The following is a 13162-nucleotide window of genomic DNA, read 5'->3' as shown; positions in this document are numbered from 1 at the left end:
GTCTGCTATAGAAAAGAGTGTGGATTTAATCAGTTAATTGTATGGTTACACTGTTCGTAATCACTTTATTTGCTTTTAATGGCAATGAGATGGATATTTCCAAAGGAGTCTTATTGTCCTCTGCATAAATAACTAATTGCTTTGTTATTAAATACTTAAGTACTAAACATACCCTGTAAATGCAATCTGCATGTGAAACTAAATCCCCATACTCTACCCATTCTCATTTCATAGAGAGACATGTAGTTGCATCCAAATAGTGCCCTGGTTCACCTTTGAGTAAATCTGAAGTCATTCCTTTTCCTCTAGAGGTGAATACTCTGATTCTTAGTGATTGATTAATTATTGCAATGTTCACTGATGACTCTAATTGATTTTCTCTATCTTTCCACTCACACAGCTGGACAGTTGTCTCATCTAGGAAAGTACCAGCACCGAATGTAGGTGGGATATAAATGCTGCTGCTTGTTGCCTCAGCTGAGACCGGTACAAAGAAAGCATGAGCTTTTCCTCCTTGGATCTGAATAAGGCGGAAAAGGTTAAGACAAATATCACCTAGCATATACATGACTTGGAAGCTAATCCGCCCATTCTCCCACTACAGAAAACATGTTTGGGTACCATTTCCTTAGTGTCCAAGTCACACCCTTCTCCCCAGAAAAGCATGTGCCTGAGGGCCCTTGTTTGATCTCGTTTCATCCAGATTGCTGTCACTCATGTTAAAGGAAAAACAAGCTGGAAAAGATAGAAGACAGCCTGGAAAACAGCTGAGCTTAGATGGCTGCAGTATGGAGGTCTAAATCTGATCTAGATGCACTAGGCTCCCTTTATATTCAGTAAAGACAAGTAGGCACTTTAAAGACATGATTCATTTGACCTATATTCAGTGTCTACTGTAGGTTAAGATGAATCATACCCTATAAGTGCCTATTTCTTTCTATTGACTGTAAGGAGAGTCTCAACAATGGCTCAGTTGTAGACAGCTACATTCACTTTTTTTGCCAGCCAAAGATGTGCTGGGTAATTGCTAATGGATTGCATTAGTAAGATGGAAAGATTCTGTGTGGGAAAAATATAAAAGACAGCTATTGCAGGAAAAGTAACATCAAGGGAGGTGCATGCAATTCTGAAGCAATAGAAAGAAAACAGAAGTAGTGAAATAGTAGAAGGGGGCAGGAAAGTCTGAGTCTGAGTTCAGTGGACATAAAGATATGACTTTATCAGCAAATAATTTAACTCAATAATAGAACACATAGATTAAAGCAGTCAGTGTAAGATCTTCATATCTGTACTGTACACAGTTTGGGGATTTTACTTCGGTCTAGATTTAGTGTAGTGCCCTGGACCGAACATTCGTACAACAAATATTTCCAAGCTAACTAAAGGACTAACGGTTGAGAAGGTCCCTGAAGGACTGAAGCACATTTGTTGTGCACCTATAGCACAGCCTCCAGAAGGGATTTGGTTTGTAAACACTAAAACCTCTTAGCCAATGTGCAATAAGTGGGGATGACTGAGAAAGTTATTTCAAGACTGCACAAGTGCTCTGAACCAATATGCTAATGTAAATGTAGCCTAAGACAGCAGTTTGCATATAAAATTTAAAATTGTAATGAAACAGTCCTCTTGACATAACTGCCTGAAATCCTGATGGAATTGGTGAAAAGTACATATGTCTGAGAGCTGCCAGATCATCAATTGACTAAATGAACTAAGGACGACAAGATTTTCCTCTGGAAGTCTTTGCTGGCACTTCTCACTATGTGTTGATTATATGGGACACGTGAGGAAAATCTAGCAGCCTGGCACCCTCTCTGGCAGTACACAATAGTGTGTGGCAGGTTTGATGGGAGAAAAATCAGGGGTAGGACTTTCTGTTAAGGAAGGTGTTACACAATTTGAACTCAGGTCTTGGTTGGAGATTGAACAGTAGCTGATGACCAAAAGTTGACCAAAACTAAAAGACGAGAAGGAGACAAATGCCAGGAATGAAGAGATGACATGGCAAGTGCAAGGAAATTAATTTAAATTTGAAATACTCTGAAGCTAAAGTACAATTTTACATTAGGCAGAGGGCAAAACAATACATATGGAGAGTTCTGTTCGCATTTGCACCACATTGTCCAGGTCTTCTGTTGCTATGGTTTTGTACCACCTGTCTGCTTTCAAGAATTGTTTACCTCTTTCAGTACTGTGCAGGATTATTTAGATAGTTATCTCAGTATGATAGATTGAGTTACCTCTCTAGCTTCATATGCTGAGAACCTGAAGTCTGTAAAAAGTACCTATTGAACCACTGTGTTACTCCCTTATCTCTGATTTTTTTTTTTTTAAGGAACAGTGTACTTGTCTTAATCACAATAATCAATTGTTTTATAAGAAGCCAGATGTGGTTTTCAGAAAATTGAAAGAATGGTGAATGTAAGGAAAGCCGTTTGCATGCAAGAAAACCACAACATGAAGATGAAGCCAGTTTGCTTTTCAACTTCACAGAATAACTTTTTGTATCAATTGTAAAACATATGGAGTTAGTGAAGATTGTGATCCAGCTTTTTCAGGTAGTGTGAAGCAACGTATTTTTATTGGTTTCACTTTAACTGCTTTCATTTACATCTTCTAAAGATACCACTTACAGGATAACATATACATTTCAAACAATGTTTCATCCTCTTAGCCTTGGAAAGGCAATATGCCTAAGAAAAGCAGAGATGGATTCTTGCGCAATAGCTCAGCTGAATTGTTTGCTGAGCTCCATTCAATTATATTTGCAGAAGTCTATGGGAAAGCAGTGGAAAATCTCATATCTTAATCAAAACCAACTTGATTGTATCCAAGGGGCTCATTGGAGCACTGAAGCCCTCATTAACATTGATAGGGTACAAATGGCAATGAACTTCCAAGTCCAACTGGAGCTTGTAGACATAATAGTTGGAAGTAATGTCTCTTTACATGTAAGCTGAATGTATTTAAATAACAATTATTGACAGACAACAAGTGAGAAACTGTATACTGCTGCTGTTTTTTTTTTTTTTAAAAAGCTGTGTTTTCAGCCCTAAACTTTAACTTTACTCCCCTCAGCCATTACAACCAAATTTCACAAAGGAAGTCAGTGTAAGGAACAGGAAGTTTAGGTAGGGCTTAGTCAGAAAGAGAGCTCCTGACTCTGAGGATTCAAAACAAATAATGTGTCATCACCAGTCTCTGTATGACAGGGTCTGTGAGCAATCGAACATGCTCTGTTTATCTGATCCTTCATTCTTTTGTGTATGAACACCATTGTTTACACTTCTCCCCTTCAAAAATTCTCTACCTGGCCTTGATACGTACAGCTATACCACAGAGCTGAGCCTCTTCATCCTCCCTAAAGCGTATCTAGGCTACAAATCTTCAGTAAGAAGAGAAACATGATGCACAGACGTCAAAGGGAAGAGTTGTAATGCAGTCTACAGCAGTTAGACTCCAACTTACCTGAGGTAGAAATTGTGCACAATTGAGATGAAGGCAGTCCCCTCTCAATTCTCCTGGAGAAAGAATGCACTGGATAAACAGCTCCTCTTTCATCACAAAAATAAGAAGACTCTCTAAACCCTACCCTTTGCAGGCACCTTTATTATTCCTAAAGAGTGTTAGGACTACAGATTCCCATCATACCTTTTTAGGTGCTTCAGAAGACAATGCAAGGAAGTATCGTGTATGGAAATGGTGTCAAGCAGGGCTTTGTGAATGGATACCTCTCCTTGTCAGAAAGGGATGGTAAGTCTGATCAGCAGACTTATCATGTCTTAAAAGGAGCCAAAACACAGATGAAGGTAAAACAGAGGATAAGCCCTCTCATCACTGTTGTTTAGTATGGCTGAATGGTATCAGGAAACAGAGGTAACAAACTGCAACTGACACTGGGAAATTAAAATGCTAATACTCTAGAATTAGTGTCCATAAGGGTTTCTTTGTACTGCTTTATGGCAAGTGATGGAACCTCTTTATAATTTGAGGAGAGCTAACTGTGGAGAGCAAATTCCAGATTTAGTATTTGAACGCTCATAGAGCTGCTGACTGTTCTATGTAGGTAGGTTAAAAGTGGATAAGCACTTGTTAGCTCTGAGCTCCAGCAGACTACAAGAAAACTTACAGTCTGTGTGAACTCTGATCAAGCATGAAAAGCTCAAATATGTGAACTTTTTATCTAAATCTGTTTGATTTTAACCCGGTTCCTTAGAAGGTGTAATATCTTTTGCTATTTAAAAGTTCAGGGTCACTAGATCCTTGGGGAACTTCATTTATTATTTCTTTTAGAGAAAAACGGGATATCATTAAAAATAATTATTGCAATGAAGAATATTTTTTAACATTTAAATACTATGTAGGTCTTTAAATAAAATATGTACAGTAAAAGAGCAGTTAACTCACAATAGGAATTTTAAATTCTTTGTCCTGCTTTCTGTAAGTTAAACTGCAGGACCAAACAGTCCCTTCTGGCTCTAAACTCCCCGTATCTGTGCCAATTTTAAAGACCATTTTCCATCAAATAAACAAGTGTTTACCCCTGGTGCTTTTTATGGCACTAATACATATGGAATACAAGAATTATCTTAAACTATTCCCTGGACTTTAATAATTTTTAATAATTTGCAGTCAGTTAATTGTTTCCTTGGGACGGCATCACAGGATTTAATTTCACCAGTTCAGATTAGTATTAGTGACTCTTCAAAAAGAATTTGAATCCTTTTTTTTGTATCCAAACAATGAAATTCATAACCATTGCCGTTCCAAAATAATCTGCATCACTATCTCAGTTTATTCTTTAAAATCTAATTCTGATTTTTTTTTTTTTTTAACGATTTTTATTTTTATAGCTTTCTTTGCTACAGGTTGTGCAAAAGAGACGCAACAGGTTCTAGCAACAGTACGGCTTTTTATATATCAAGCAGCTATTTTACTACACAGCCCCCTGCTGGAGTGTTCAGATGGCAGTTATTCACAAACAAGAATTTGAGATGCAAAGCATAAAATACCACCTTCTTTATCATTTTAATTCTCAACATCCTATGAATCTCTGGGATCATTTCTTTCATTCAGTTACATCCACTCTTTCCGTATAATATGAATGTACTTGCAATATTTATGGGATTTCAGGTTTTTTATATATAAGTTTTCTTCACTGACTGAATTTTGTGCTGAAGTTCTACCAGGTTCTCAGCACCATCTGACAAGGCTGTATCAATGCAATTTTCCAAAATCTTAGTTCTGAAAAGAAGTAACCACTTCAGCAGCAAGTATCTCCAGTTCTAGCAGTGTAGAAGCATCTTATTGCTACACCCCAGCAGTGGATCAAGTAGCAGACAATCACTTTTGCATTGTCAAGGCCTGTCTGAAGGACCTGGGATAACATTATCCAAATAATGAAAGACAAGGCTGGGACAAGTGACAGACAACAATTCCGTGAGGAATATCCAGTCTTGTTCTAGGACTCCAACTAGAAGTGGAGGATCATTGATGCTGCATGACTCTTTGTGTAAGACTTTTTGCCAGATTTTCATGGCTCTGCATTTGCATCACAGCTCCCATGCTTTGCTGGCAGTTATTTCTGCAGTGGTGGTCGTCTAGGGAGCCAACTCACCAGTGATTTTATTATATGTTCAAGCCAAGGTGGTAGATTGGACCTGCTGAAGATAGATAGAGCAAGTATTATCACAGTGCCCTCAGACACCACCAACAGATACCCACCTGCAACTGGTCTGGCACTGGAGCAGAGGTGTAAAAGAGTTTGGGGAATTTATTCCAGTAGGTGGGACTGAAAATTTATAGCATTCTCTTTGCTTTGGGTTACTTTACTAGGAAAGGTTAAAAAGGATTTTTTGATTTAACCTGAGATAAACTGGGATGCCCAGTCTTTTTTTTTTTTAATTTATATTATTTATTCGTTTATTTATTATTTTTAATTTTTGTCTCTTCAGACTATGGAGCAGACATGTTTAGCAAGTACATGGAAAGGCAGTCCATAATTTACAGACTCCTTCGCCTCCTCTGCTTTTATGGACAAACCTTAATACCTTATTGTTTGTCAGATGCCTATCTTCCTTTGAGCAATCTGTGCCCATCTCTGGCCTTAAAAGGGCTTCTGTGTGCACTTAATCTGTTCTAAATGACCCAAATAAACTATGATTGTGCTGACAGGACCCCAGTAAAGCAGGTTAGTTAGTCCTTAGGGACTGTGACTAATTTGCTTCTCTCCTGAATTCTTTTCAGTAGGAAGGACTGGTCTGTTATCTTGTCCTTCAGTAAAAGGCGGGAAATTTCCTGTGCAGGCTGCTGGTCTAAGATGATCCTGCCCACCAGTCTCTCTCTGTGGGATCAATATATTTCACTTGTGCCAAGAGCAAACAACGTATTTGCTTGACAACTTTAAAATATCTTTTTCTTTCTGTGGCAGCAAAAATTGTCTACATTTAATAGAACTGACAGTTCTTTTGCTGTCTTAGGTAGGAAAAATGAGCTTACTCTCCACTAGACATGAGTGCCAATAGCCCACTCACTGTTGCTTTGTAGAGGAAAGCTTTGCACCCAGTACTGATCCTATTTTTCACCACCTTCAACCAATAGAAGAGCTGTAGCTCAGTGAATAGAGAATGCCCGGCCATGATAGCAAAATGTAATAGAACATTAGAAAGTAGTTTCTCTCATTTCTCTAGCATTCTCAAGTTGCGAGTGTTGGTATGTGTTTTATGATGCACTGTGTTCTCTGAAAGTGGAGAAAAGAAATGGAAGGAGAGGGAACTGGCCCTCTGAGTCCCATTTGTTTGCTCTTGTATATGAGGAGGCCAGGAGAGAGTAAATACATATTCACATTAGGTATTTGAAACGTAAGGTGGTAGGGAAATCCAGAAATTATGTCAATTAATATGAACAGAAGAAAAAGAATCTGCTGTTTGCAGAGGGGAAAAAAGGTGGGGGATAAGTCTATAGGAAAACTTTTTAAAGTAGGAAGAGGGATTTGGGCAGAATGGGAGAAAGGATAATCCAGAATTTTAACACTACTGTCTCATAAGTCATGCTGTTGAAGACTAAGTGAAGAACACATGGTGAATCCAAAGATGTATCTTGTACGATGTATTTACATAGAACATACATATATATGGCACCCTGGGCAGTCCTTTTCTTGGGAGCTGTCAGTATGGACTATATAAAAACTTGCCATTGGACTGGACAGGGATCGTTTGGCTTGCGGTATCTTCTCAAAGGTTGTGCTGCTTATGAAGGCTCCATTCTCCTCATGTTAAGTGTGTAGAAAGCATTTTGATGGAGTTTTCCATGCTAGCATTGAATTATTCTCACTAACAAGGTCCTCAGACAACCAAATGCACAGTGACAAATGTCTGGCAGAACATAAAAATATTGGTGCATGATGTCTAGGAGTGCAATGGTCAAAAGGGCATAAACAGATGGCAAATATTCTTAGTTGGGGTTAATTCAGGTTGAGGTTCAGATATTGGTGTTTTCCTTCTCATAAGAAGATATATTGATCCTTTTTAGTCACATAAGGAGGAAAGTGCCAATGATTTGAAATAGATTGGCAGTATGAGCATGGCTGGTGAGAAAAACATATGCAACTGGCCTACAATGATGAAGCATCACTATGATAATAATAAACCTAGATAGATTCAACGAAGACTGTGGGGGAAGTGTGTTCTGTTGATAGTCTTGGAGCGGCTGGATATGGTATTCTTATGGAATGTGGCAATGATGCCAGAGTTGTCATAAGTCTTGTCAAGGATGAAGCAGATGGAGAACAGCCTTGCTGAAGCTCCTTGATAATGATAGCAATAAAAGATTTGCTAACTTGGAACTGTAAAACCTCAGCTCTATAAATGTCTGATATAGCCATTTTAGTGCAGTTAATGACCCTATTAAGATAGGGTCCAGAAAACAGTTTGCTACGGCTCTATCACTATCACTATTTTCTGGCAAAAGGTGGGCTAGGTGGCCTTCTGCAGCTTGAAATCAGCAGCCCTCTGTCTATTGAAAGATGTGGTTTCACCACATATATATGGGACATATATTATGTGAGTGCTCATGATATATGTCCCATAAAAGTTAAAAAAAGATGGCTTAATCTTGGTACTGATGGTGTACAGTGTTTAGACCATTTACTGTACTACAGAGGAGCTGAGAAGTATCTCACAGTCATTCTGGTCATGGCATCATGAGAAAAGGCTGCAACTTGATGCTGCTGCTGTGATCCAGTCCTGCTCTCTGTCTCTCCATTGCCGTCCTCCCAAGCTTTAGCTAATCACTTTTTTGCTACCACAAGAAGTTTAGTATGAATGCTGAGACCCCAGTCTGCTTACTGGGACAGGTGGTACACATGGTGTGGATGAGTCCAGTGCTGTGAATTCTGGAAGGGCTGTGGGGTGGTGGGTGCTGTGCCTGCAGGCAGCCCATGGTCTGTGAAATGTGGACATGCTGGGACACAGTGGAGGTTCCCTAAAGGTCTGCAATACAGAGGTAAACAGAGAAGCCTGGCAAGGGGTGCCTTGTTAGGATAGATAGTCCTTGGAAGAAAACTCTGTAGGCTATAGGAATTCTCAGTAGCCTGAGCTTTCTTTTTCTCTGATAACAGAAAAAAAATGGGGGTGAGGGAGGATGTTAAGAGAGTTGTATCTCTTTAAATGTTTAAAACCAAAACAAAATTAATTGCATAAATTGTTCTTTCTCAGGTTGGGCTGACTTACTCTTGAAGAAAATTTCCTAGCTGTCAACCGCAGAGTCTAAGTTGTTGTCAACATGATAGTGCAGTTCCTGAAAGTGCCTGCTTCAATTTAGATTGGAAAATTGAGGACTGGTAATAAATTTGAAACCTGAATTAATATATGGGTATTAAATATCCATCACATCTTGCTACTAGTTTAATATTCATGTGAAAACAGAATTATCTCACAGTTTTCAGTAGTCTTTGAATTCTGACCAAAAAATTTACAAAATGTAGTTCATGAATTCCTGTAAAATAGTATTTATTTCAGCCCATGGCAAGACCCTTTTTTACCATATCAGAGACTTAACCTTATCGTCTTTAGAACCTTTATAGCATAATATCAAAAAGGGCCAGTTACCTAATAAAGCAGCCCATCTTATTCTTCTATTTTCTGTTAATACTGATCAGATTCAGTTTGTGTGCAATACAGAAGACAGACCGCTACTAAAAGAAAGAACAAAAGGCAAATCATTGTAAAATCTGAACTGCCAGAATTAGGCCGTCATGTTACAAAGTGGTAATTCTTTCTGACAGCCTCAGCTGTACCAATCATGACACTCGGCAAATTAGCCAGGCCAAGAACAAATAAAGAGAAGAAACAGGTGTGAAACCAACTTCCTGCCTCCCAGGATAAATACATTGTATGCTGAAGGACAATGCACCTGCACTATTGTTTTCAGTTTGGGGGGGAAGCTTTTAAGTGCAAATACACTTGAGATTTGATAAAGAGAAGAGACGTCTCTATAATTTGAGTGTAAGCACGAATTTTCTTTCATGATCATTTATAATAAGTTAACTCTTTGAGGAGACATTTAAAACTGTAGTTTGGATAAATGGTTGCTCTGCAAGGGAAGATGAAATAAACCGAAGCAAAAAGCCTTTTCTGGGCTTGCCAGAGAAATGGGGGGGACCTCACAATTTCATTTCTGTGTATAATCTGGCTTTTTAAAGTCATCCTCCTGGCTGAATAGTACCTCAGTAGGCTGCCAGTGGGGTAGGAGAAGGAGCCCACTGCCATCATCCTGACGAGCCTTTGAAGGAATCCCTTCCCAACCAGGTGGCATACAGTGTTTATTTGCAAGAACCAGAAGAGATGTAGAAGTGTAAGAGACATGAGAAACGAAGTGAAGGGGCTGTAGTCTGCATACCTTGATGGGATCATTTGTTTTATGCCTAAATTCTGCTCCTGCATTGGTGTTTGGTTATTGCAATGGGCAGGCAAAGGAACTGGAAGGGGAGGAACTGTGATTTAAGTCTAAGAACAGCTCATTTCTACAAGCCAGATCTCATCCACTAGTGAGACTGCTTTCTCAGATATTTTCTCCATTGGTACATATATAAGGTTCCGAGGCATATTTTAATAAATTAATCTCTGCATTGGAAGGCTAGTATCCCTGATATTTGTGATTGCTATAGGAAAGGTCAAGGAATAAGTGGGTTCAGCCTCTGTTGAGGATTAGGATTTTTTTTTTCCCCTAATACACATGTTTTAGAATATCCACATTTACATCTTCATCAGGGGAGATGGAGTGGATCAGGAGTAGCACACTGAATAGATATTTCTTCAGGGTAGTTGCAGGACAGCTGTGAAGTAGTTCCTGGTTTTCCTAGGACAGCTGCTGAGCAAACACATACCACTGCCTTGTGGGGCAATAGCTCCTCCCTGGCTCTCTGGGACACACTGACACCTGCAATGAGCACTGTTTTAGAGCAGCACCTGTGTCTGAGGAAGTGCAATAGAGGAAATTTCTGTCATTCTTATGAATCCCTGGGAAAAGGACAGGAAACGTGGTTTCAGAGTTATAGGAAACAGAGAGGGTCCAAGAGAGGCAGACAAGAAAGCTTCTTGTGTTGACCTCAGATTGTCCCCACATTTGTTTGTAACATCATATACAACAGGTTCTGCCTGGTTTTGTTTGGTGCTTGGTTCCCACTGAGACTTATTGATGTTACAATCTCTCTGAGAGCTGACAAGGTCTGAGCAAGCCTGATTCTTCCAGCACTCTGAACAAAGACCAGTAAAATAGGAAAATGAGGATATTTCATATAAATATTTCTGTTCCTGCATTGTAGGTTTGCTAAATGAGCATTTCTATGCAGGTTCTCAGGGTGTTTTATTAAAGTAATCAGTGCCTCCTGGCAGATGGGTACCTCGTCCATTTTCCACTGCAGCTCTGTCATCCTTAACTATGAGGTTATCCCTGTGACAAAATCCTCTGGAAAATGGGTACCTGTTCACTCTTTATGTCACATGGACCTGCCATTAATCTGAAGCAATTTAGGGACAGAGAAAGAAAGCCATTTCCATGTTAATGTAAAAGTAGTCTGTGAGACAGTAGGTTACAGGACTAGTACAAGTATGGCTAATAATCACTGTTACTATCTGATTATTTTATAGAGTGATGGAGAGCTAAGGAATCGAGATCTAGAGGACAATACTGCTACTATGGAAGCTTTCTCTCGCTAAGAAGCAGACTTGCAGATGAAGAGACTGTAGCAGCTTTACCTAAGTATTATTCAGAATGAGTTGTTCACTTGCAGCGCAGATTGGTGCTTGGCTGCACATGACTTTATTTATGATTTTATTCTGTGGGAAATATGATGAAGAAAAGATTTACTGAAGTTCTGCGAGGGAGCACAAGCACTTGCATCTCTTTAACATCTGTCACCAAGCTCAGTTGATAATGGTGACTGCTATTATGGCATCTTCCTCCCCTCTGCACAAGGACATCTGGGATTTGTGTTATGTAAGAGGATTAGCATTTTTGTTTTCCTCTGTTATTTAAAGTATTTCTCAGAACCAGTTTTTGAATAATAATAACAACAATAATAATAATTGGGCTGTTTTCCGTGGGGCTTTCTGAAAGGAAAAGTCTGGAATTCTAAAGCTAGTATTTTAAGTTGAACACCTGGCCTCGCCATTTAGGTTTGAATGGGATTCATTTGTAACAGGATTTTTCAAGCTGTGGTGGGTAGGACTGATGGAAGTCTGATAGCACTGGATAAAATGAAGGGTAAAGCATAAATTATCCTGAGTGGGTCAGTTCCAGCAAGGAAACAATTGCGATTTCCCTTTTTTCCTTTCAGACCTGATTATTCATCATATCGTTTTTAGGGAAAACCTCAGCTTCAGATCATATCTCATAAAATTATAGTGGTGACTGGTAACACTGCTTGTTAAGAGAGCCTGATATTTATAATTATCTGACCCTGGCTTGGGTTGTTTATATATTTACAAAAATTGAATCATTTGGGCTGAAATATCTCACATTGAATGTCTCCTTAAGATGGAGAATTTTGAAAAGTTCTAATCAGAGTATCTGACTATTTTTCAGAACTTGCTGAAACAAAAATCAATGATTTTACCATGAAAAAATGTAGTGCTTCAGGCATGTCAGTCAAATTCACATAAGCTGGAGCTGAGTATTGGAAGGCAGTATTAGGGAAAGAGGGCTGGTGAGAAGATAGGTGAGTTTAGATCTATGGCAATTTCTGGGTTTACAACAGCTTTTCAAATGTAGCCAGAAATGTGTATTTGAACAATGTCACTGTGGTGGAACCCTAATGTGGCCACAGCTTTGAGGTTTTGGCCTTCATCTTTTCCTTAGAGTAAGCATACTAAGATGAAAAAAAAGCCAACCAAACAAAAAAACCCAACCAACTGAAAAAAAAAAAAAAAAAAAAGGAGTAAATTCTGATGCTGATCTTTATTTTTGCAAACACTGTAATAATTAACTATTGTAATAATTAAGTTTTCTGATTGGAGTATCTCGTACAAGATGGAATAAAAGTAAGAAGGGTGGTGTACAAATCCCACTCAGCACAGTAAGTTCATAGAGTCCCACTAGAGAAACATTATACTGCAGCTAAAGACCCTAAGGACTCCAGAAAAATTAGCAGTGCTCCAGTCACTCACACATCCTGACAAACCCTTGCATAAGAAACCTCTGCAGCAGGGCTTACTATACACCAGTAAAGGGTACAGCATTTTGTAAATGCTGCTCTCCTGCTAGTGTGGGAGCAGCCTGGTAAAAGCAATAAGAAAGTAGTCATGGCCTCTGGGCTCAGTGCTGGAGCTACAATTGAGAGAAAAAGAACGGCTGGATGAAGATGGTAATTTGGGCCTGGGAGCTCAGTACTAGTACTAGCACTAGCATCCTAGTGCTGGAGCTTGGATGGGAAACTTGCAACGGAAGCAGTAATTGGCTGGAGCAGGAGATGGAAATTGAAACTGGCTGAGGTTGGAGGCTAATGCTGGAAAAAGACACTTGGGCTGTGACACAGAACAAAGCTAGAAGCAAGTGGCAGCTCTGCATGCGTCAGCATTTACTTTGCATGTGTCAGCATTTACTCTGCATGTGTCAGCATTTACTCCCTTCAAGTCTACAGAAAACCAGAGAACCTTGAGCCCTA

This window comes from Strigops habroptila, chromosome 6, assembly GCF_004027225.2.
Source record: "Strigops habroptila isolate Jane chromosome 6, bStrHab1.2.pri, whole genome shotgun sequence".
Taxonomy (NCBI): domain Eukaryota; kingdom Metazoa; phylum Chordata; class Aves; order Psittaciformes; family Psittacidae; genus Strigops; species Strigops habroptila.
This window is presented reverse-complemented; position numbering follows the sequence as displayed.